The sequence below is a fragment of the Periplaneta americana genome, chromosome 5, assembly GCF_040183065.1.
Source record: "Periplaneta americana isolate PAMFEO1 chromosome 5, P.americana_PAMFEO1_priV1, whole genome shotgun sequence".
NCBI classification, from domain to species: Eukaryota; Metazoa; Arthropoda; class Insecta; order Blattodea; family Blattidae; genus Periplaneta; species Periplaneta americana.
This window is the reverse complement of record NC_091121.1, coordinates 25,704,958-25,730,936: the sequence shown is the minus strand read 5'-3', so window position 1 is coordinate 25,730,936 and position 25,979 is coordinate 25,704,958.

Below are 25,979 nucleotides of genomic sequence, written 5' to 3'. Positions count from 1 at the left end.
TATGCATATGTATATACACTTTTTGCTGGTTGAGTGGAAGAGAAGGCATTACGGCCTTAACTCTGCCAGCTAAAATAAATCATTATTATTATTATTATTATTATTATTATTATTATTATTATTATTATTATTATTATGTTAACATACACAAGTATTTTTAAACCACTTACCTTCAAACACAACACCATCATACACTAAATGACGATGGTTTTTACAATTTCCACAATATTTTAACTTTAAATTAAATTTGTGTTAAGCGTAACACATGTAATATACTTTTGTGCGAGATCGTGCGTATTTGCTTTTTTTCCGCACAGAACCAATATGCGGTAAGTGTGAAATACCACATTCAGTATTCCCAACGTAACACACATAACAATTTCCCTCTTCTTACCGTTTAAGCGCGACATTCATTTTACTGCTTTAGGCTTTTAACATATTATTTTTAGAGACGTTTAACATAGTAATAATTATAAATTGGAAACTTACCACTGTAATTTCACCTAAATTGCAATGTTAATTATTGTTTTTAAATATTTGCAAAAATTAAATAAAGTCTACTACTCCACGAAACTTATTGCATTCCTGGTACAAGTAACATTAAGGAAGCCGTGAAAAAATCGACAAGATTCCAGATGCCGATGTTATTACTGCAATATGTTATATAAATAATATTGTTAAAATATTAAAATGAAAAATAAATCATTACATAACCTTACCGTTTGTTTTAAGTTCTCATTTATAGACTGGGGGAAAAAAAGACAGACGTATATCACGGCCTGCTGGAGTATAGTAAACACAGAAAACATTTTATAGCAACAATGTTGAAGAAAGATATTTTGGTGTTCCGAAGTTGTCGTCATTAAACAGAAACCAAGATGGAGATTTCATTGCAACTAATTAGAAATTCGTCTTTCAGGTATGTAATAAACGATCTTCGCTCAAAGTAATGTACGATACACGAGCGGTATGTTTGTTTTCATGTTCTCGGAAATTAAAAAAGCTCAACTACGTTTCGCTTTTTCAATCTTTTCCTCGACCATGAAAACGTCAACATACCGCTCTTGTAACGTATATTACTATTCCGCGTTGGTTTGATAATGGATACTTATCCATCGTGATATCACCATGGTAATGATATTCGTTACCGCACTGAGTGCGATATGTAAATGATTATCGCACTGAGTCAACGATCGTATCATGAACGCTTTAAACGTATTATTAAATAAACGCGGATAAAATATTGTTTGCAACTAGTGGGATGAGCATAATTTCCGCACTCATGTAATTACAGAACTCGGCTTGCGGAACACATTTGAGCGATAATGATGCTCATATCTCAATAATTGGATAAATAACTATTGTAACACGAGCTTTATGTATAGATACATTTCAAACATTTTAAACTTTTAGAATTGTAATATTAAATTCAAATAGAATATTAAATATACATTTTTATCCCTCTTGAATCTTGCATACACTACTTTAAACACTTAAATATAAATGATTGATTAAATGGTAAACTTACTAGTGTTAATTATATAAGCACGTGTGGCTTACAGCTGTTTCGTGTATACTGTGCACCATCATCAGACCCTACTAGATCTCGGCGTCATCTCGACATCACTGCCTGTTGTAGGGGTGCGTTTGCGTGTTGAAAAGTGGAGTCAAATAGTGTGTGTGTTCTGAAATTGATCTGTGTGTTGAGAATTTGATTAGGGTGTGTTTTAGTGTGTCTGTATATTTCATATTGTTCTAGTGTGTTGAGGTTTTGGTTTTTGGGTTGTATGTGTAGGATTTCCATGTCTGTATTTATGTTATTGTATGTATGGTTAGCATTGGTTATGTGTTCGGCATACGTAGATGTATTGTGTCCTCTGGTTATTGCTTTAATATGTTCTTTGTAGCGTGTTTGGAATGATCTGCCTGTCTGTCCAATGTAGAACTTGTCGCAACTATTACATGTGAGTTTGTATACGCCTGTGTTGTTGTATTTATTTGTTTGTGTTGTTTGTGTGTTGAGATGTCTTTGTAGTGTGTTTTCTGTTCTGTATGCTATGTTGTTTTCAACACGCAAACGCACCCCTACAACAGGCAACGATGTCGAGATGACGCCGAGATCTAGTAGGCTCTGATGATGGTGTACAGTACACACCGAAACAGCTGTAAGCCACAGTGTTTATATAATTAACACTAGTAAGTTTGCCATTTAATCAATCATTTATACATTTTAATCCATATTAAGCAACATATATAGAATTCGTGATCCTCTTCCTTGTTATATAAATTTTGACAATTCTACTATACAACATATTTAGATATCGTAGTATATAAAACCATATAATCTGATGGTGCCTTAACAGGCGAAAAGGTTAATATATTTATTTTATAATCATTATGTATTAGCAAGTGTCAGTACTTGTACTAATGATAGGTCATAAGGTTGAAAATAAAAAAACATTACTCACAGTACTATTATATGTTTCTTTCATATAACTACGTATGCTGCAATATCCCTTCCTCTATGTTTCGTGACACGTTCCCGCCAGCTCAGGTTTCGTAAAATATTCAATCCACCACCGTTTACACGTCTACATGACGATGCTGGCAACTTTATGTTACAAGAAACTCAAATGTATCAACCATTTGGCTGTAAAGTTTAACACCATAAGGCCCAGACGAAGACAGTGCATCAGACCATTTTGTTAATAGGAAGAAATTTGAGTTACTGTCATTATCGATATCTCTTGATGGTCTTTAAATGTGTTTTTCATTTGTTCTTAAGGCGCAAGAACTAAAAGTCATTGTTAAATCGCTTTAAAAACTTATGTACTGTGCTGCCTTCAGATAAAGAGAAGATCGATAAGAGGATTAATTACAAACAAAAATATGTTTCACACGGTGTAAGTATTAATGCAAGGCATTTACTAGAATTATTCCAATTAAATTTCGTAAGTACGTACACAACTCCCATCCTGATTAGTCACAAGCCATGTCGGTAATGACTATGGCAATGCATTCATTCCTTCGGCTAATTAACAAGCGAATTCAGAAGACAACAGGTAGAAGATGGGCTTAAGGGGATCATACACCTCCCTAGTATTGTTCATTCGTTTCTCACTATCTAGAGAACTGTTGTATTGTACCTTCGATTCCTTAAAAAATATATTTAGACATACAGCAGCATCAATAACAGCTATAGTTAGTGCTGCTACTAGCAGTAGTATTGTTAATACTAGCAGTAGTAGCCTTGCTAGTTGTTGTAGTACTATTGGTACTAGCAACAGTAGGCATGATAGTTGCGGTAGTACTGTTGGTATTAGCAGTAGTAGGCCTAGTATTTGTAGTAGAAGTAGTAGTGTTTGTAGTAGCAATAATAGTATCGATACTAGCACTAATAGTGTCAATACCAGCAGTAATAATGTTGGTACTAGCCGTAATAGAGAGTTTCTTCCACCAGTCGGCCTGGTTGGCAGAGTTGGTATAGCGCTGGTTTTCTATGCCCAGGTTGCGCGTTCGATCCCTGGCCAGGTCGATGGCATTTAAGTGTGCTTAAATGCGATAGGCTCATGTCAATAGATTTACTGGCATGTAAAAGAACTCCTGCGGGACAAAAATTCCAGCACACCGGCGACGCTGATATAACTTCTGCAGTTGCGAGCGTCGTTAAATGAAACATAACGTAACAAAACATTCTTCCACCAGAGAATTTAATGAGAGAAAAATGGGCTCGTGCAATGAGAAAAACGCTAAGAAATTAACCTACCAAGGTAAGGCTCTGTTGCATAATCAGTGCATTGATAAGTATATATTTTTTGACCAAGAAGTATACAATGTCAATACTTAAAATTGAAAACAATTTGGACTACAAAACACAACAAAAATATCTTCCTTTAACAAAGGAAATCGGATGGTGCATTTACTCAAAAATTCAAAGATAGCTCCCAAAACTCTTGAAGCAATTTCCAAAAAAACTCCGCTCACGTCACTGCAAAAGTTCAATGAACAACTTCTATGTAATTGTACATCTTGTAGCATTTGTACTATCCATAAAAATTACATTTGTTGTTGGTATAATTTCATGGTGAATTAAAAAAAAAATACCACGAAATAGCAGAGTTTGCCCTAAAATTTAACCTGTGCAGTCCTACTTTCCTTTTTAATGTTAAATGAAATCGTCCATTAACCACTGCGCAACTTCTTGACATACACCAAGCTTACTTACTCACTTCCTGGCTTTTAAGGAACCCGGAGGTTCATTGCCGCCCTCACATAAGCCCGTCATTGGTCCGTTTCCTGAGCAAGATTAATCCAGTATCTATCATCATACCCCACCTCCCTCAAATCCATTTTAATATTATCTTCCCATCTACGTCTCGGCCTTCCTAAAGGTCTTTTTCCCTCCGGCCTCCCAACTAACAACCTATATGCATTTCTGGATTCGCCCATACGTGCTACATGCCCTGCCCATCTCAAACGTCTGGATTTAATGTTCCTAATTATGTCAGGTGAAGAATACAATGCGTTCAGTTCTGTGTTGTGTAACTTTCTCCATTCTCCTGTAACTTCATCTCTCTTAGCCCCAAATAGTTTCCTAAGCACCTTATTCTCAGACACCCTTAACCTATGTTCCTCTCTTAAAGTGAGAGTCCAAGTTTCACAACCATAAAGAACAACCGGTAATATAACTGTTTTATAAATTCTAATTTTCAGATTTTTTGACAGCAGACTGGATGATAAAAGCTTCTCAACCGAATAATAACAGGCATTTCCCATATTTATTCTGTGTTTTATTTCCTCCCGAGTATCATTTGTATTTGTTACTGTTGCTCCAAGATATTTGAACTTCTCCTCCTCTTCAAAAGATAAATTTCCAATTTTTATATTTCCATTTCGTACAATATTCTCGTCACGAGACATAATCATATACTTTGTCATTTCGGGATTTACTTCCAAACCTATCTCTTTACTTGCTTCAAGTAAAATTCCTGTGTTTTCCCTAATCGTTTGTAGATTTTCTCCTAAGGTATTCACATCATCCGCCTAGACAAGCAGCTGATGTAACCCGTTCAATTCCCTAACCCTCTCTGTTGTCCTGACAGAAACTGACTTATACGGACTCTGTTGTACGTTTCACTGAGACACATCTTAATTAATCGAACTAGTTTCTTGAGAATATCAAATTCAATAAGAATATCATATAAAACTTCTCTTAACCGAATCATATGCCTTTTTGAAATCTATGAATAACTGATGCATTGTACCCTTATACTCACATTTTTTTCCATTATCTGTCTGCTAAAAAAAATACACATGTACCAATTCATTTAAGATGTTTGAGAAAGAGAGATCAGTAGTGGTGTACTATTTTCGGATATTTCTAATAGTTCTATATGTTTCTGTAATTTTTATATGTATTCAATACCCATTATACAATACGTTCAATGAGCAAAGAAACTAGTAAACCTATAACGAAACGTAAAAAGGTCTCTTGTACATATGAAGGGACTGTACCTATATGAACAGGGTAGGAGCTACGTTGTATAGCTGGAACAATATTAGCTACGTAATTAGCGGAAGTTCATTTCACAAAACAAACTGGCGTAATTATTAGCTTTTGGATATATTATACAATAGGCATAATGGAAGCAGGATTCCTCCTCAGCTACTGCAGCGCGTCGCACGGTAGGACGGCAGAGCTCCGAGCAGCGTCACGACGCCCTGATCAGCTTCAATATTACAAAGAGCGCATACTGTACTGTAGTTCTATGTCGCTTGTAACCTTATCCATATTAAACTCTGCACCGAGTCTACTCAAATCCGCACATTAAATATCAACATATTCTTCTCCAGTAGTCACTGTTCCGAACTTCACGTATAAATTAACTAGTGAATTAATACCAACTACACATTTCTTATTAACAGTTCTATGAACTGTTCTTTATTTTGTATATTTAAACGTGCACAGGAATCAAACAATGAAAGGCATTCGTGGTAACAGAAGAAACTTAAAAATGAGATTCATTCATTCATAGTGTTCTGCTAAAGGGCAGGTCTTTCACTATAAACCCAGCATTTTTCAGTCTTTTATGCAACATGACTTCTTAACACATATTACTTCAAATTATTTTAATTTATATCGTATTATTGAACCTCTAAAAGCTATTTTTACTGCATAAATTTCAATTGTAGAGCATATTTCAACAATTTTTACTGCATAATTGCATGCATATTTTTTAGTGAATAAAGTTTCGTGTTCTAATTATTATTATTACTATTATTATTATTATTATTATTATTATTATTATTATTATTATTATTATATTCACAAAATTGGACAGTTAGCTAATATTTTGCCCTCGAGTAGAAAATCTCGCAAGGCAGAAAAACTTTTACAATTCATTTTGAATGAGTTTTTCAGATAAGTCCTTGAAATACAATAAATAATTTAATGTTGTTCCGTCACGGATTTATATATCTTATATAATAATATAATTATAAATAATATAATAATATAATTATAAAATTGTAGATGTGTTGTAAAATTGTATTGTGTATTCTAAATTTTATTGTGTATTGGTTATCATTTTATTGTGTATTGTTAATATTGTATATACCATTGCCACCGGGTGCTTGCCTACTTGCAGTGTAAATAAATACATACATATAAGGTATAAAACCTTTATTTTACATATTTAATTGTTGGTTTTAACGTTTTCGTCACTACATGCGACATCATCAGACACCATAATTGCATTCATAATATAATAACCTCTGTTTTATATATACAGGGTGTTTAAAAAATACGGGGCATAATTTTAGGTATGTATTTCCCACATGTAGACAATCAAAATAGTTCATTACGACATGTGTCCGGAAATGCTTTATTTCCGAGTTATGGCCTTCACAACATTGAAATTCACCGGAACGTTTTTCTTTCCGCAGGTCGTTGCCGTCAAAGGAGACATTAAGAGGGCACTCTGACAGTTCATTCCGAAGCAAAGGTTACATTCAGTGTTGTGTAGGCGTTAGACTGTGCGACATGTATTCAAATCAAGCGGTAGAGGTGACCCAATTGCTTGGCCTCCACGCTCACCTGATCTGAACCCTCTCGATTTCTACTTGTGGGGCCATTTAAAATTATTGGTTTATTCGTCTCCGGTGCCTGATTTGGAATCCCTTCGGAATCGAATTGTGGCATGTTCTGACGACATACCTACGCAATACTCCTGGAGTTTGGGATCGTGTTCGCAGGTCAATGAGACATCGATGTGAGGTCTGTATTCAAGCAGGAGGTGGAAATTTCGAACATCTTCTGTAATGACAACGACCTGCGGAAAGAAAAACGTTCCGGTGAATTTCAATGTTGTGAAGGCCATAACTCGGAACTGAAGCATTTCCGGACACATGTTGTAATGAACTATTTTGATTGTCTACATGTGGCAAAATACATACCTGAAATTATGCCCCGTATTTTTTAAACACCCTGTATATATATGTATATGTATATATATATATATATATATATATATATATATATATCCTTGATATCAAAAGTTAAAAGCTTAAACTAATATACATAAATAGATATAAAATTACAAGTCTTCATGATTTAAAACAAATTACAATTTTGGGAAATATCATGCTAATATGCTGAATATGAAGACTTGTTTACAAAGCAGATTTAACTGTTGTGTCATACAAGTTTACTGTGAGTATAATGAAGTAACCATTTTAACCTGATATTATATTGATATCTTTATGTAGAATGTACAAGTATTGAACTTGTGTTAAAAATTAAGATTACAATTCAGGTATTGAAGCGTTTGTTGGAGAAGACTATTAATGTTGATAGTAAAAGTAAGGTGCCAGATGAAATGAGGGGCTTAGAACAAAAAGCAGGTAAATGATAGAAACCTAGTTTTGAGGAAATTACAGTTAAAGTTCTACATGCAATGGAATATTATACACTAGTTTGGTGAAATGATGCCCATATAGCACCACTGCAGTGTGATCACTTACCTGATTTTATCCCATAGAAACATCCTTTTGGGCTATCACAACACGCACTTACCTCATTTTTTAAATAATGTCACTTAGCAAACAAATTGAAGTGGAAGTGGGGAGGCCACATCGCGCGGATGAAAGACGAAAGATGGACATACAGAGCCACCATGTGGGACCCGCGCACAGGAGACCGGCACAGAGGCAGACCAAGGAAGAGTTGGGCAGACTTCTACACAACACAAGCAGGCCAGCAATGGTCCAGAATAGCAAGAAGCAGGGGAACATGGAGAACAATTGGAAGTCGACTACAAATGAAGACAGTGTCAGCCACAAACAACATCCCAATTTGACTCAGTGATAGTGCATTCAATATAATCAAAGTGTTAGTGAAATCAAATTAATCAAAGTGACAGCGAAATCAACTCCAACCAGACAAAGAAACACTAGACACAACCTGACGCGGAGTAGCTCACCGCGTTAGTGAAACAGAGCTACCCTCTAGCAGGAGGCCTTTGCCCTTCAAGGGACACATTAGGCTATTATTGTTATTATTATTATTATTATTATTATTATTATTATTATTATTATTACCTGCTTTTTGTTCTAAGCCCCTCAAATGTTTCCTGTTGTGAACCTGTTCTTCTATGTTGAAATTAGTAGCGTAGGATTAAATGTTACAAACGTATCAGAGACTTATTTAACCTCTAGATCGAAGACAAGTGGCCAACAAGCTTGGAGCTCACATATTCAGTTTTTTTTCTCAGCCCGGAACTCCCTTGCAAGGATGCATTTTCATCTAGCTTTTAATGTTTCTTCTCCCAATTCCCCTCTCATTAGTTTATCCTGTTCTATGAAATGCATATAACCTGACACCTCAAGGTATATACAGGGACATAATTTTAATTTTACTTCAATTTTTATTGTACCTGAGTTTTTGAATGTACTTCACTCCCACCCCTTCTACTAGTAAACTTCCAACCGTTCACCACACAGAGCCGACGGCGCATATAGTAACCTTACGGTCATAGTAAACAGTACGTTCCAAAAATATGTTCGCGTTTTCCAGTGACGAAAGAGCTTTCAATATTGAATCATTTTCGCACAGGTACTTTCGTCCATTTGCCTACGTCGTATTCCGGTTTCCCCCACCAGTTTTATTCGCCAGCTAGTGGCTGGGCTGTCTTAGCTGTCTTCTGAAAACATTAATTTCTGTTAGGAATTGGACGTCTAAGTAATATTATACAACTGTTTAAAATAAGCTAAATAAAAGGCCCTCGTTAAGTAATTAACTGTCACGTAATTACCTTCATTTCTACGACCCTACGACATAACCACTTGGACGGACAGTAGGTAGTATGTCTGAGTAATTTTATCTTTTCGGATCGAGCAGAAGTGAAGATTGAACTTACAGTACGTAAGGTACTCTTTTATAGAGTAGGTACAGAATTATTTCAACATGAGTTACTAGCACGAAGAACGAAACTGGTAATTGGGATTAGGTACAAAAGTCTATAGTGCGGTAATACGCACATTAGAATTGAAGCCTGTATCGAAATGAACGGCCACCATTTTCAAAAATGTGTTTAAATATCCATATTATGATTATTTTTCAATTTAACTTCATTCTCTATAGTGTACTGTAGCCAGTATAATATACACTGCATAATGAATACGTCCACATGGACAGCTCAGTTCGTGAGTAAAAACACTCATTGTTAATAATGTACTGTATTTTGATAAAACAAAAACCTAATGAAAATTATCAAACACAAAAGCGCAATATATCCTAGTTTATGTAAATGGATGAACTACTTTTCTTCCCTCCTATATCTAGTAAAGTGATTTGTTTGTATATTATGCCAGTATCATCGAACTCCAGTCGTGGAAGGGGTAGCAAACGGCGTTGAGTCAGAGGTATAGGCAAGTTAATATTAAAAATGTTAGTAAAAATAAAATGATGTCCCTGTATCTGTCTCTTTCGCCTTATTTCTACCTTTCAGCAACACTGCTTTAATGTTGCACTGAAGTAGAGAAGGAAATAGACCTATCAAATGACGAATAGATCAATAACTATAACGTAAATATAAAATGAGGGCAGAACAGGCCAAAGTCCCTTAGCAGTATATAAAAATGTATAAATTATGGTCATGAACAAGATGGTTTTCAATAAACGAATACCCATCGAGATGCCGGAGTTTCGATATTCATGGGTACAATCCCGTCTGAGAATAACGAATTTCTAAGGAGTATGAAGTGCTATTGTGGCTTCCTTTGAGAGCAAAGAAACCCGAAAGGCCGGTGTCCCTGAAGAGTCGAAATTCACTTGCGCTGACCATCCTCTCCCATTATTCTCTCATGAGTTAATGATTTCCGTCTTGCAGATGCCTCCATCTCAGAAACGGAATTCACACTGTCAGACTAACAGAAGCACGAAAGGTCCTAATAGGCCATAACTGGAGGCGTGAGAACATGTAAGAGGATGAAATACAGTATTATCGAATTCTCATGCGCGTGTGAGCTTATGAATTATAATAAAATTGTTGTATGGATAACTCTTAGATGGTTAGTTCAATAACTACATTAACGGTACTAGAATGAACATTAATGTAAATGGAATATATTAATTTCAAAACTAGAAGTTTATTATTATTATTATTATTATTATTATTATTATTATTATTATTATTATTATTATTATTAGTAATAGCGCAGTTGTTTAAGTGCTGAGCTAAAAATCCGAAGATCGAAGGGCTTCGAAAACTTGCACCTCAGCCTGGCTCTTATTGGGCTTACCACTCCTGTGCTGTGAACAATACGCTACATCGTGAACTTAACCTAGGCTATGGTAATGATAACAATCAATTCAATTTATTTTTTGCGAAGACAATTCCCGGTAGTATATAAAAATAAGTTTATGATTCAAAATTATGACAATGTCGAAAAATCATTCGCACAACTTGTGACAAACAAATATTTGAGGTCAAGTTCATCCATTCATTCATTCATTCATTCATTCATTCATTATATTCCATAGATCGTACATGAGCAATGAAGCTTTAAGATGTGGAACAAGTCCAGATTTTACAGTATTACAATTACATTTTTACAAATTTTTACAATATTTTACAATTTTTACGCTTTATTTAGTAAGTTTCTACAAGTTTTTACAATTTTTTGCAGTTTTTTACAATATTTTGGCGAGATGTAGTGAGATGAGGTGAGGTAAGTAGTTCACTAGGTCATTTTTCCAGTCATGAAATACTAATTGTTAGTAAATAGTACATTATGCAACGAGCCCATAATGATAGTAATTAAGAATCGAGTATGGATATTTATGAAACGAGCGCAAGCGAGTTTCATAATTTTCATACGAGCTTCTTAATTACCATTATAGGCGAGTTTCATACGACTTTTTATGCTCGACCATATTTCTAACTTGAAATTACCCGTATTCAGATGTATACATTTTATTTGTAGGTATCTGACAAGATCGGAAGTGACATTGTTCTAAGTCGTGAATTGTGAGATGTGCGCAGACGCGAAAGTATTGATTTTTTCCGAGGAACAATAATGTCATTGACCTTGACGTAGTCCCGTTAAACTTGATAATATTATAACTTTGATTATTGAATTCGACATTGAAAAACGAGATAACAAATTGAATTTATTTGAATATTATTTACAATTAACGCTAATTATTATAGTAACAGAACATAACCTTCTGCGACAGTATTGGATTTCCAGCCTCCGTGACTTTTCGCTAATTCTCTTTCGATTGCATATCCGAGAATAATCGATACTTGCGGTTTTATAACGGTACAAAGCTGACTTGTCATTGGCTGAACACATGTAAGCTGAGTTATCATTGGGTGAAGACCTGTACTTTAATGAGTAGGTGTACTTTAATGACATGCATTAAAGGACTGCTACCGGGTGTATAATTAGCACATTTCGGCATGGTCGAGCATAAACACAATTAAAAAATAGCAAGTGAGTTATTGAAATTTGATACAAATTAATGAAAATTATGTTTCATAATAATTGTTCACACACAAATCGACTATGTGATTATAATATACTATTTATATTATATTATTTTGTTTTGCATTTTCCATTGTTGTAAACATAGCCTATATAATATTACTGCTCATTTTAAAATAAAATAAAAAATCAGCATTTTGCCTCATTATGCATTCATGTTTAAAATAGTATATCATGCAAGAAGCCTATAATGGCAGTAATTAAGATGAGATTAAATGTTTAAGTTTTGAGATTTTACCACGTAACTTTACTGATAATAAAACGGTGATCATGAAACAGATGGCAGGCACGGACCATGAGTGTCTTTTCAGAGTGTTCCCGACTAGTGCAACAGATGCCAGGCACTGATCACTTTTGTGCCTACACCGTATTTATTAATTTTTTGCAGGACTTTGGTTTGAAGATTTTAATCTCAAAGTACCACACGTCAAAACAAAGAAAATTAACTCAATTTATTACAATATTAAAACTAACATAAACAGAATTGATTTTATTTTAAATACACATTGGTGATTGTGTAGTTTGAGAAATTTATCTGGAGAATAGCTTCCAGTGGAATGTTTCAAGTTGGGTTGATGTTTATTTGAGTGATTCGATCAGTATGACTTTCAAAACTCGCTCCTGTTATTTTGGATTGCTGCTTTCAAGGCTTGCGGATTGTTGCGCGTACGATATTAATTGATATAGCACATGTTTAGTTGAAAAATAGATAGTTGGAATAACATAATGAATAGCAGCACTTTAATGCATATCATTAAGATACAGTTACGTAACATGTATTTAGCATATTATAGTATGGTAGAATAAAAAGACTATAAAACACCAACAGGCAAAGCTGGAACTTCTGCTAGAAAAACGGTACAGGGACAATACTTGCGATAACACAAGGCAAATATAAGGCAAGAAAACACATCCAGAAAGAGAGGCAGAAATCTTCATTTTGCTGCCGCCGAATGAACATGGATCCTTGGAATAATTTGTAATTCCACATTTTATCGCTTGTGCCGTATCAATGAATATCCCATAGAGTTAACCAGAGATTTATATAACAGAAAATCTTCAAATGATAAATATTTTGCGTTTACTCTAATTGTACAAGCGTATCTCCCCAGACATTTGCAAAGTTTTATAGATAAATCAAGTGCGAAAACATCTTCTTATTAGTGAACCACTTAAATGTTATTCAGTTTATAATGTACAAACTAATTACAAGTTATTGATATAAAGTGGAAATAATTAAATTTCCATCTAGCGTAATAAAAATTCGTGCTCATAAATGTTGTAACTCTAAAGTAAGTTTAAAACAAATTATAATTCAAAATATGAAACTAATTTTGCGAGTTTTAAAAATGATAACTGAAAAACAGATTATATTTAATGTAAATACTCTATCCATTTTGATATTATTGTAAAAAAAAGATTAAAATATCATTACATTAGTAAAAACATACGACTCTCTAGGTTATATTTGTCTTCACTGAATGTTACAAGCTATAACATTTAATGTTCGTTATTAGAGTAACAAACATGAAAGATTTGTATAATATTATTGCTGAGTTATACATGGTTTTCTAGAAATGTCAACTTCCTACTGCGATGCTACTGTACAAGGATCATTAAGCGCAAAGTGTAAATACTGCAGCCGGTGAGAAAATAGCCGTGACTTGAAGAAGCTGAGAGAATTATTCATACACTAAGTAATTGTGGGAAAACCATGTACTTTATTACTGCAGCCTCCCGGAATAGTCAGAATAGCTACGTCATTGAATATTCTCATACTGTAAACTCATGATGAAACTCCGGCGGGTCCAAGTGCATTTTTCTACTGACAAAGTCAATTTTAAAACACTTTTTTTGCATAAAGCAATTCCAGTTTAACAGGCGTTTATTCAATGAATTCTTCATCAACATTTTATTTTAACCATCATTTAAAGACGTACATGTCCCTGTCTTCCCTTTATGTGACGTACGGATATTTATAATTGCAGGTCTATAACCCCTATTTATAGTTTTCTACCAAAGGATAGATCTTTCGTTGCAAAATCTAGCATTCTCCAATCTTCCCTCTTTTTCGCCTTCCTCTTACAAGCAAACATTCTTATAGGGGCAGATAAAAAGTTAATTTTTTTCTTCCACCATGTTAATAATGTATAAACAAATATTTATACAAATTTTCGCCACTTCACCGCAATTACAAGGTCGTCCAGAAAGTGATTTTCCCTGGGACCGTTTACAGAAAAAAGCACAATTTAATGGAGAGATTTATTGAGACAGATACAGCAATTGTTGCGGCATTTTTCAACATGTTCCCCACTGGAAATGAGACATTTGTCATACCAGGAGATCTAGTTTTGTATCCTTGTGTCGTAGAAGTCTCCCGCCTGGGATCCGAAACGGTATGCCAAATGTCTCATTTCTGATGGGGAATATGTTGAAAAACAGCGGAACAAATTGCTGTATGTGTTCCAATAAATCTTTCCATGAAATTGTGCTTTTATCTGTAAACGATTCCAGGGAAAACCACTTTCTGGACGGCCTCGTAATTGCGGTCGAGTGGCCAAAATTTGTGTAAGCCCTTCTTTTGACATTATTGACATGGTGAAAGAAAAATTTAACTTTTTTATCTTCCTCAATGAAAATGTTTTCTACGCATAAGATCCACGTATCTTAAGTGTTGTTAAGAAGATCCGGTATCTTCTTCTGACCCGAAATTTCCTCCCGTTCACCATTCCTTCCAGTGCATCCTTCAGTAGGCAATTTTTTCTCAGCCAGTGACCCAGCCAATTTCTTTTTTCTTCCTGATCAGTTTCAGCATTATTCTTTACTCATCCACTCCTTCTAGCACAATTTCATTTCTTATTCTGTTTGTCCTTTTCACAGGCTCCATTCTTCTTGGCACGTCGGATATAACAAGTAAGTACCGAAAAATAATTATTCTAATTACAACATAAACTTTACTCAAAATACATTATTATTATTATTCTTATTATTATTATTGTTATTATCATTATTATTATTATTATTATTATTATTATTATTATTATTATTATTATTATTATTATTAAGAAATGAAGGTGTGTTGGAAAGAATGGGTGAAGAAAGAAACGGTTGGGTCACTGGCTGAGAAGAAATTGCCTACTGAAGGATGCACTGGAATGTATGGTAAACGGGAGAAGAGTTCGGGGCGGAAGAAGATATCAGATGATAGACGACATTAACATATATGGATCATATGAGGAGACAAAGAGGAAGGCAGAAACTAGGAAAGATTGGAGATTTCTGGTTTTGCAGTGAAAGACCTGCCCTTGGGCAGAACACTAAATGAATTATTATTATTATTATTGTAGCTTTTCTCACGCATCACACCTACTGCTAATATCAACTGCCAACTCAACATTCTCTTATTACGATGACTTGCTTTTTTTGGATTTGGTTTGTTTTGATGATCATTCATTTGTAAAACGAAATATTTAACCAATAACACCGACAATAACAACTAATATGGCGATGAAACAAAAGAACACAACATTAATGCCATCTTCATGATATTTTCTAGAGGGACTTGTCCGTCTTTTGCTAGAAAGACGTTGCCCTAATCCCCTTTTTGCAAAAATGCAATATTCTCAAATACTCATTTCAATAGCACAAACCCGTATTTGTAAAAACTTGTGATGTCAATAGATGCCGCTTGAAAAGAAGTGAAGAGAACTGTATTATGCTCAAAATTGGAATTTTTTGACTTATCCGTCTTTTACTAGTAAGGCGTTGGACTAATCCGCTTTTTGCAGAAACGCAACATTTTCAAACGCTCATTTCAATAGTACAAACCCGTTTTTGTAAAAAAAAAAAAACTTGTCAATAGATGCCGCTTGAAAAGAAGTGAAGAGAACTGTATTATGCTCAAAATTGGAATTTTTGGACTTGTCCGTCTTTTGCTAGAAAGACGTTGGACTAATCCGCTTTTTGCAGAAACGCAACATTTTCAAACACTCATTTCAATAGCACAAACCCATTTTTTGTAAAAACTTGTTATGTGAATAGATGCCGCTTGAAAAGAAGTGAAGAGAACTGTATTATGCTCAAAATTGGAATTTTTGGACTTGTCCGTCTTTTGCTAGAAAGACGTTGGACTAATCCACTTTTTGCAGAAACGCAACATTTTCAAACGCTCATTTCAATAGTACAAACCCGTTTTGTAAAAAAAAAACTTGTTATGTCAATAGATGCCGCTTGTAAAGAAGTGAAGAGAACTGTATTATGCTCAAAATTGGAATTTTTGGACTTGTCCGTCTTTTGCTAGAAAGACGTTGGACTAATCCGCTTTTTGCAGAAACGCAACATTTTCAAACGCTCATTTCAATAGTACAAACCCGTTTTTGTAAAAAAAAAAAAAACTTGTCAATAGATGCCGCTTGAAAAGAAGTGAAGAGAACTGTATTATGCTCAAAATTGGAATTTTTGGACTTGTCCGTCTTTTGCTAGAAAGACGTTGGACTAATCCGCTTTTTGCAGAAACGCAACATTTTCAAACGCTCATTTCAATAGTACAAACCCGTTTTTTGTAAAAAAAAAAAACTTGTCAATAGATGCCGCTTGAAAAGAAGTGAAGAGAACTGTATTATGCTCAAAATTGGAATTTTTGGACTTGTCCGTCTTTTACTAGAAAGGCGTTGGACTAATCCGCTTTTTGCAGAAACGCAACATTTTCAAACGCTCATTTCAATAGTACAAACCCGTTTTTGTAAAAAAAAAAAAAACTTGTCAATAGATGCCGCTTGAAAAGAAGTGAAGAGAACTGTATTATGCTCAAAATTGGAATTTTTGGACTTGTCCGTCTTTTGCTAGAAAGACGTTGGACTAATCCGCTTTTTGCAGAAACGCAACATTTTCAAACGCTCATTTCAATAGTACAAACCCGTTTTTGTAAAAACAAAAAAAAAACTTGTCAATAGATGCCGCTTGAAAAGAAGTGAAGAGAACTGTATTATGCTCAAAATTGGAATTTTTGGACTTGTCCGTCTTTTACTAGAAAGGCGTTGGACTAATCCGCTTTTTGCAGAAACGCAACATTTTCAAACGCTCATTTCAATAGTACAAACCCGTTTTTGTAAAAAAAAAATTGTCAATAGATGCCGCTTGAAAAGAAGTGAAGAGAACTGTATTATGCTCAAAATTGGAATTTTTGGACTTGTCCGTCTTTTGCTAGAAAGACGTTGGACTAATCCGCTTTTTGCAGAAACGCAACATTTTCAAACGCTCATTTCAATAATACAAACCCGTTTTTGTAAAAAAAAAAAACTTGTCAATAGATGCCGCTTGAAAAGAAGTGAAGAGAACTGTATTATGCTCAAAATTGGAATTTTTGGACTTGTCCGTCTTTTGCTAGAAAGACGTTGGACTAATCCACTTTTTGCAGAAACGCAACATTTTCAAACACTCATTTCAATAGCAGAAACCCGTTTTTGTAAAAACTTGTTATGTGAATAGATGCCGCTTGAAAAGAAGTGAAGAGAACTGTATTATGCTCAAAATTGGAATATTTGGACTTGTCCGTCTTTTATTAGAAAGACGTTGGACTAATCCCCTTTTTGCAGAAACGCAACATTTTCAAACACTCATTTCAATAGCACAAACCCGTTTTTTTTTTGTAAAAACTTTTTATGTGAATAGATGCCGCTTGAAAAGAAGTGAACAGAACTGTATTATGCTCAAAATTGGAATTTTTGTACTTGTCCGTCTTTTGCAAGAAAGACGTTGGACTAATTCGCTTTTTGCAGAAACGCAACATTTTCAAACACTCATTTCAATAGCACAAACCTGTTTTTTTTTGTAAAAAAAAAACTTATTATGTCAATAGATGCCGCTTGAAAAGAAGTGAAGAGAACTGTATTATGCTCAAAATTGGAAGTTTTGGACTTGTCCGTCTTTTGCTAGAAAGACGTTGGACTAATCCGCTTTTTGCAGAAACGCAACATTTTCAAACACTCATTTCAATAGCAGAAACCCGTTTTTGTAAAAACTTGTTATGTCAATAGATGCCGCTTGAAAAGAAGAGAACTCTATTATGCTAAAAATTGAAATTTTTGGACTTGTCCGGTTTTTGCATATAATACATAACATACTGTATGTAGCTTATACAGCCTAAAGTATATGTTGTTCGTTTACTCGTAGGCGTGGACTGCTGTTATCTAAGCTTTATATGTTGAAACTCCAATACTGCAAATAACTTAATCGCATCGTTTGAAGAGATATAATCATTGTCAAACTGAGATTACAAACTTCAGACACCTGTCGGCATGACTACTTGTGGAATGTATCGAGGTATTTTTGAGGGGATCTCCCCACCTCTTCCACATTGTAATAACGACAGATAGGGAGGCTGGAAGCTATAGAGATACAGAGAGAAAGATAGAGATGTCAGGTGGAATGTGGGCCGTTGTTGAGAATGAAGAACAGGTGAAGGAAGGGAAGAAGAGAGGACAGGCGTTGATGACGGCAGTGGAGGCAAAGGACCGAACACATATGACTCTTCTGTCGCAATATTATGGCGGGCAGGCCGTTCACAGCTCAGGAATACGATGTTGCAGAAAGGGAGAGATAACATTGTTCGTATGGGTAATTTCGCTATCATGAAGGATGGAGTTTTCAGAATGATAATGTACGAGGCAGTAATGGTGGTGTAATGGGGTAATTTAGTTGTGCTGTATTCCATAGTTATGTTACTGCAAAACCCAAGACTTTCTTCCGGAATTTCCATCCCAGCAGACCGACGCATAGGATGGATGCAAAGAGGGGAAACGCGAACAATGACATCAGTTATCTGCCGTACAGATTTTATCGCAGGCGATGAGCTATTGAATTCGTTTACTGCTTTAAAATCTTCTTGTGTTACGAAAATTAAAGGAGAAAGCGTTTTATTGTTTACGACAGTGAAATTTTATGTGGTGATAAACTGAGTGAAATTATTCTGGCAGAAAAGATTGTAATGACTAAGGCTAGGATAGTTATGTAATAACAACTTTTTTCTGTTTGATTAAAACATAATTATGAAGATCGTAATGTATGCACTCAACAATATTTCCCATTGAGAAAATATAATTTTATAGTGTATGTTTTTGCATATTATTGTATTCTTTCATAATTACATAATATTTAGAAGCTGTAACAAAAATATGAATTCTCTGCGTTTGTGTGAACCTAAATGTAAAATCAATGCACCTTTTTATTATAGCTTGAGTCAAGGTCCCAGATTATTAAACAAATTTTATTCTAAATTATTTTAATCACGAATCCTCTCCAAATTAATAATAATGATAATACATTGTATTTGATTTATAGTTTGGGTTTAAACATATTAAACACTTTTTAATCTCTATTCACTCTCAATTTTAATTTTATTTTTGTCTGTATTGGAATCCCTTCCTGAGCACGAGTCTTACTCATTCAAGATTGGGCTAGTTTATCTTAATTTGTATTAACTTTTATTTATTTATTTATTTATTTTCTTCCTAATAAGTTTGAAATGAATACAAGTTAATAAATATAATGAAAGATAAACTAGCCCACTCCTGAATGAGTAAGACTCGTGTTCAGAAGGGGATTCCAATACAGACAAAACAAAATTAAAATTGAGAGTGAATACAGATTAAATAATGTTTAATATGTTTAAACCCAAACTATAAATCCAATACAATTTTTTTATCTTTTTTTTTATTAATTTGGAGAGGATTCGCGGTTAAAATAATATTGGAATAAAATTTGTTTAATAATCTGGGACCTTGACTTACATTCATTTCAAACTTACTACCAATAAAATAAATAAATAAGTAAATAAATAAATAAATAAATAAAGTAAAAATGTCGTTATAATGATACATATTTTGGGATTTTCACAGAAAAAGTTTTAAAATATTATTTATGAAATTAATAATGATAATGATGATAATAATAATAATAATAATGATAATAATAATAATAATAATAATAATAGTCTAATGATTGCGGGCTTATGTGAGGGCGGCAATGAACCTCCGGGTTCCTTAAAAGCGATTTGTAAGTATGTAATAATAATAATAATAGTAATAATAATGATAATAATAATAATAATAATAATAATAATAATAATAATAATGCATTAAGACTATTAAGTTGACTATTACACTTTTACTACGTTATACTATTTTTGACCAATAAAAGGGTACGAAAGGATGTGTTACAACCAATCATGGCTGTTTATCGCTGCAATTTTATCACTTTCTTAGCATTTCTTTTTATCACTTCCCTAGCATTTGTTTGTTTTTATCACTTCCCCAGCTCTTGTTGCCAACATTTCAAAATTCAAATTCTTTACGGTACTGTAAAACATGCTTTGCGATCGTCATTTGTTTCCCGAATAGATAGTCAACTGAAAATGACGGCTCCGTTCAAACGTTTTGGTGAAGCTAACATTAGTGAAGTAGAATTTTAGTAAGTCAATACCTATTTTATTGTATTATAGCACTTTCCTTCTTCTAATTTTATATACTCTTTTCTGTTTTTATCACCTCCCTACCATTTGTTTCTTTGTTTGCCAACATTTAAAACTGAAAATTCTTTACGGTACTATAAAACATGCTTTGTGATTGTTATTTGTTTACCGCATAGATAGTCAACTGAAAATGACGGCTCCGTTCAAACGTTTTGGTGAAGCTAAATCTCCTTATTGTACTTTTTACAATTCAATTTAGTCTGGCATCATCTCTGGATTTAGCTAAAAGAACTTGATCGCCTGCAAAAAGGGCAGTGTCTATTTTCGTACTCGTATTTATGTTCATTTGAATGCAACATCTTCCTGTGTTCTCCAGTTTATTTATCAGGGAGTTCATGTATGTAATGAATAATAATGGAGAGAGCGAGCATCCCTGCCTAAACCCGCAGTTTATCGATTGAAAGTCTGAAAGTTCACAACTGGTTATAATAGCGTTTTTGTGTTTTTTGTAGGTCGCATAAATTGTACTGTAAAAGGCTGTAATAATTTGATTTGGAACTCCGTTTTCTTTCAATATATGGGGAGCATAATTTCAAATAGTTTATGTCGAATAAATGTTTTTTTTTTTTACAGAAATGTCGAAGAAACTTTTTTTTTTACAGAAATGTCGAGAAACTGAATTAATCGTAAACCGGACAAGCTCTTATTACACTACATATTACCACTTTTAAATAACTTACTCATTTCACAGTTTACAAATACGACGACTTGAAACGATTAGATTCAACAGCATGAAAGATAACGTAAGAACAAGTATCAAATTCTATTTCGTCCACCGGTGGATTTTACACATTTTGGAATGTTGCGCCTCATAAATTAAATTAAATGCAGTATCTGTGTTTAATTTGTAGAACGCTTACAGGCCTATAGATTTATAAATTTAAATCACACCTATATCTGGAATTTGTAGCATTAAATCAAAATCGTGATCAACATTTAGTGAAAAATCTTATCCTGAGAGGATGTCAGGAATTGAATAAAGAATACTACAACCAACATCTTTGATAATATTTGTGATTGAATTTTCCTTTACACTTTTCCCCACTTTACCTTCAACTTCCCTTGAGATGCTTACATTTTTTTTTCGCAAGGTTGATTAGTTCCATTAAAGTAACACCACATTTTTCCAAACCTTTAATCGAAATAGGCAGGAATCGGACATTAGATTTGATGTAGCATAACTTATCTTTGATTTGTGGATCACTAAACAGGGTTTGCACAGTTTTAATTGAAATTGCATCATTTCTCAATCGCATTGTGATTGGTACGTGAAAATTATTCTGACTTCATCTAATATTTTTTTTATTTTAGTAGGTTATTTTACGACGCCTTATCAACATCTTAGCTTATTTAGCATCTGAATGAGATGAAGGTGATAATGCGGGGGTCCAGCGCTGAAAGTCACCCAGCATTTGCTCATATTTGGTTGCGGGAAAACCCCGGAAAAAATCTCAACCAGGTAAGTTGCCCCGACCAGGAATCGAACCCGGGCCACCTGGTTTCGCGGCCAGATGCGCTAACCGTTACTCCACAGGTGTGGACCTCATATTTTATATATATATATTTTTTTTTTTTCTTGACGGTTCTTATAATATTGAGGAAAACAACGTTCAGTTACATAAATAAAAAAAATACAGCTTTGAAGGGAAAGGACCAATTACTGCAAACAAAATATGCATTGGCAATAAAATACAAGGTGTATCTAAATTGGTGTCAAATATTCCGGGGACATGTTCCTAACACCAAAACATTATATAAAGTTCATATGAACATTGGTCTCAAAATATTTTATTTCAGAGTTACAAGACAAAATTTAATCTTACAAAAATTGCTCGGAGTGTTTCGTATTTCGTGAAATCCATTTGGATACGCTCTCAGAATATCAACATTAAGTGCAGGAGTCGCATAAATAAGGGACTTTAAATGTCCCCAAAAACGACGAAACCCATTGGATTCAAATCAGGCGACCGAGCAGGCCATGCAATCAATCTCCTTCGACCAATCCATCTTTGGGGAAATTGATCATTAAAAAATTACGAACTGTCAGACTGAAATGAGCTGGAGTAGCATCGTGTAAAAAACACATTCATTGGACGACGTCCAGAGGCACATCATCAATTAAATGATGTAAATCATTTCGTTCCGTTCACTCACAGAATACATTTTCTTCTGATTTCTTTGCTCTACAAAATACAAACAAACAAAAAACCATCAAACAATGAGCGGTCAATGAAGGGACAAATCCTTTAATAACTCCCTAAAGAATGGTTTTCAGACCCATGTTCTTGTTAACTTTTTTAATTGTTTTGATGTTAGGAACACGTCCCCGAAATATTTGACACCAATTTAGGTACACCCTGTATAATACTGGAACAAATTAATAATTTCAAATATTTCGGCTACAATGTATCATATTAAGGAGACATGGGTTTGCAAAAGATAGTTACGTATTTCGTTAAATTGACAATAATAAAAAATTCATTGTTCAAGCCGTCTTTAGACGAGGGTCATAATAGAATGAGTATACAACACTTTGGCCAAACTGACACTGGCATACGGCTATGAGGCCTGACTAATAGGAAACAAAGTTATGTCATGTTATATTACATTTATCACACTTTCTGAAGTCGAAATTCCGATAGAAATTCTGAAAAATTATAAGCCTCCAGGTATCGATCAAATTCCAGCATAATTCATACAAGAGGGCGGAAGCGCATTATCTAACGAAATTTATAAGCTTGTACTTGCTATTTGGGAAAAGGAAATTGTACCAGAAAAATGGAAGGAGTCCTTAATCGTACCTATCTTTAAGAAGGGGGACAAGACTAACTGTAGTAACTTTCGAGGAATATCACTTTTGTTGACGTCGTACAAAATTTTGTCCAATAGTGTTTTGAGAAGATTAACTCCATATGTAGATGAAATTATTGGGGATCATCAGTGTGGTTTTAGGCGTAATAGATCAACTATTGACCAGATATTTTGTATTCTACAGATAATGGAGAAAAAATGGGAGTATAGGGGTACGGTGCATCAGATATTCATAGATTTCAAAAAAGGCACATGACTCAGTTAAGAGAGAAGTTTTATATGATATTCTTATTGAATTTGGTATTCCCAAGAAACTAGTTCGATTAATTAAAATGTGTCTCAGTGAAACGTACAGCAATGTTCGTATAGGTCAGTTTCTGTCAGATGCGTTTCCAATTCACTGTGGGCTAAAGCAAGGAGATGCACTATCACCTTAACTTTTTAACTTTGCTCTAGAGTATGCCATTAGGAAAGTCCAGGATAACAGAGAGGGTTTGGAATTGAATGGGTTACATCAGCTGCTTTTCTATGCGGATGACGTGAATATGTTAGGAGAAAATCCACAAACGATTAGGGAAAACACGGGAATATACTTGAAGCAAGTAAAGAGATAGGTTTGGAAGTAAATCCCGAAATGACAAAGTATATGATTATGTCTCGTGACGAGAATATTGTACGAAATGGAAATATAAAAATTGGAAATTTATCTTTTGAAGAGGTGGAGAAGTTCAAATATCTTGGAGCAACAGTAACAAATACAAATGATACTCGGGAGGAAATAAAACAGAATAAATATGGGAAATGCCTGTTATTATTCGGTTGAGAAGCTTTTATCATCCAGTCTGCTGTCAAAAAATCTGAAAATTAGAATTTATAAAACAGTTATATTACCGGTTGTTCTTTATGGTTGTGAAACTTGGACTCTCACTTTAAGAGAGGAACATAGGTTAAGGGTGTCTGAGAATAAGGTGCTTAGGAAACTATTTGGGGCTAAGAGAGAAGAAGTTACAGGAGAATGGAGAAAGTTACACAACACAGAACTGAACGCATTGTATTCTTCACCTGACATAATTAGGAACATTAAATCCAGACGTTTGAGATGGGCAGGGCATGTAGCACGTATGGGCGAATCCAGAAATGCATATAGGTTGTTAGTTGGGAGGCCGGAGGGAAAAAGACCTTTAGGAAGGCCGAGACGTAGATGGGAAGATAATATTAAAATGGATTTGAGGGAGGTGGGGTATGATGATAGATACTGGATTAATCTTGCTCAGGAAACGGACCAATGACGGGCTTATGTGAGGGCGGCAATGAACCTCCGGGTTCCTTAAAAGCCAGTAAGTAAGTATATTACGTTATTATTACATATATACAGAAATGGTCACTTATTTCAGCTTCATTATTAATTAAAATAAATACGTTATTATTCTGTTCACAAAATTCTAATATTTTGTCCTAAATTAGATCTTGCAAAGCAAAAAACATGTATAAAAGGTGTGTCTATTTTGAGACAAATTAATTTTTGATTTACCTGCAAATTCAAAAATACGAGGTAGAGTCTGTGAAATAACGAAGGGAAACCGGAAGAACTCAGAGAAAAACGGTTTTGAACTCGGGTCCGCGATCGTCTTAAGTCAGTGTTCTGCAGGTTGACTTAGCCATGCGGTATTCTCATAACAGCTAATGCCATTGCAATAGGTACTATTTTTATGATAATGTATTACTGATAAATTTCATGACCAGAGACCGGAACTTTGGCAGAATTCCTTTTTAAATGTGTTAAATCTATCTTCATTTTGAAAGAAAATCTGTACGAATTATTCCTTTGTGATTGAAACATCACAGTTTTATGTTGACCTTTTCTGCCTTTTTAATATAAATGCCTAATTTACAAAATATATGCTTTTTTTGCTTTTATTTGATTATTTATCTATTATTTGTTAATATATTATTAAAAATGGCCTATTTTAATTTATTTCTATAACCGCTACAATGAAAGTGACTTCACCGAACGCATATTATTGTCTTTCAGTCAGTTCATATTGTCTTTGCAACAATGAGTACTGCTGTGCAAAAATGTATAACAGTAAGCGTTTTAATTATCGCTTCTGTTTATTTGACAAGGCAACAATGAGTGCGGGTCTAACGTTATTTTGAACGGTTATTTTTCATTTAGGGTTATACTACACGAACGTTAAAAACGTAGCGTTGACAACGTTCTTTTATAGGAACTTGGTTTTTGGTAATATAATCGCTTGTATAATTGCATGAATATACTACACAAGCGTTAAAAATGCTGCGTTTGATTGCGTTGCTTCGACGTTGGGAAGTTTCAACGCAGAGGTCTGCGTTGGCAACGCCATCTTTTGCAAACGTATTCATACTGCATAACAACAGACTGGATATTGTGAAGCAAATGCAGTTTTTACTACCTACTCTTGGTGAGAATGAAACCATTTCGAATATACCTCCACCTAAACAAGAAGACATACCGGATGGTATTATTTCTCAGGCTACTTCGGGTCATGAGAGTACCGGTAATGTAAACGATATCCAAAAAAATCCAACAAGGGATATTACAAATACATTATCA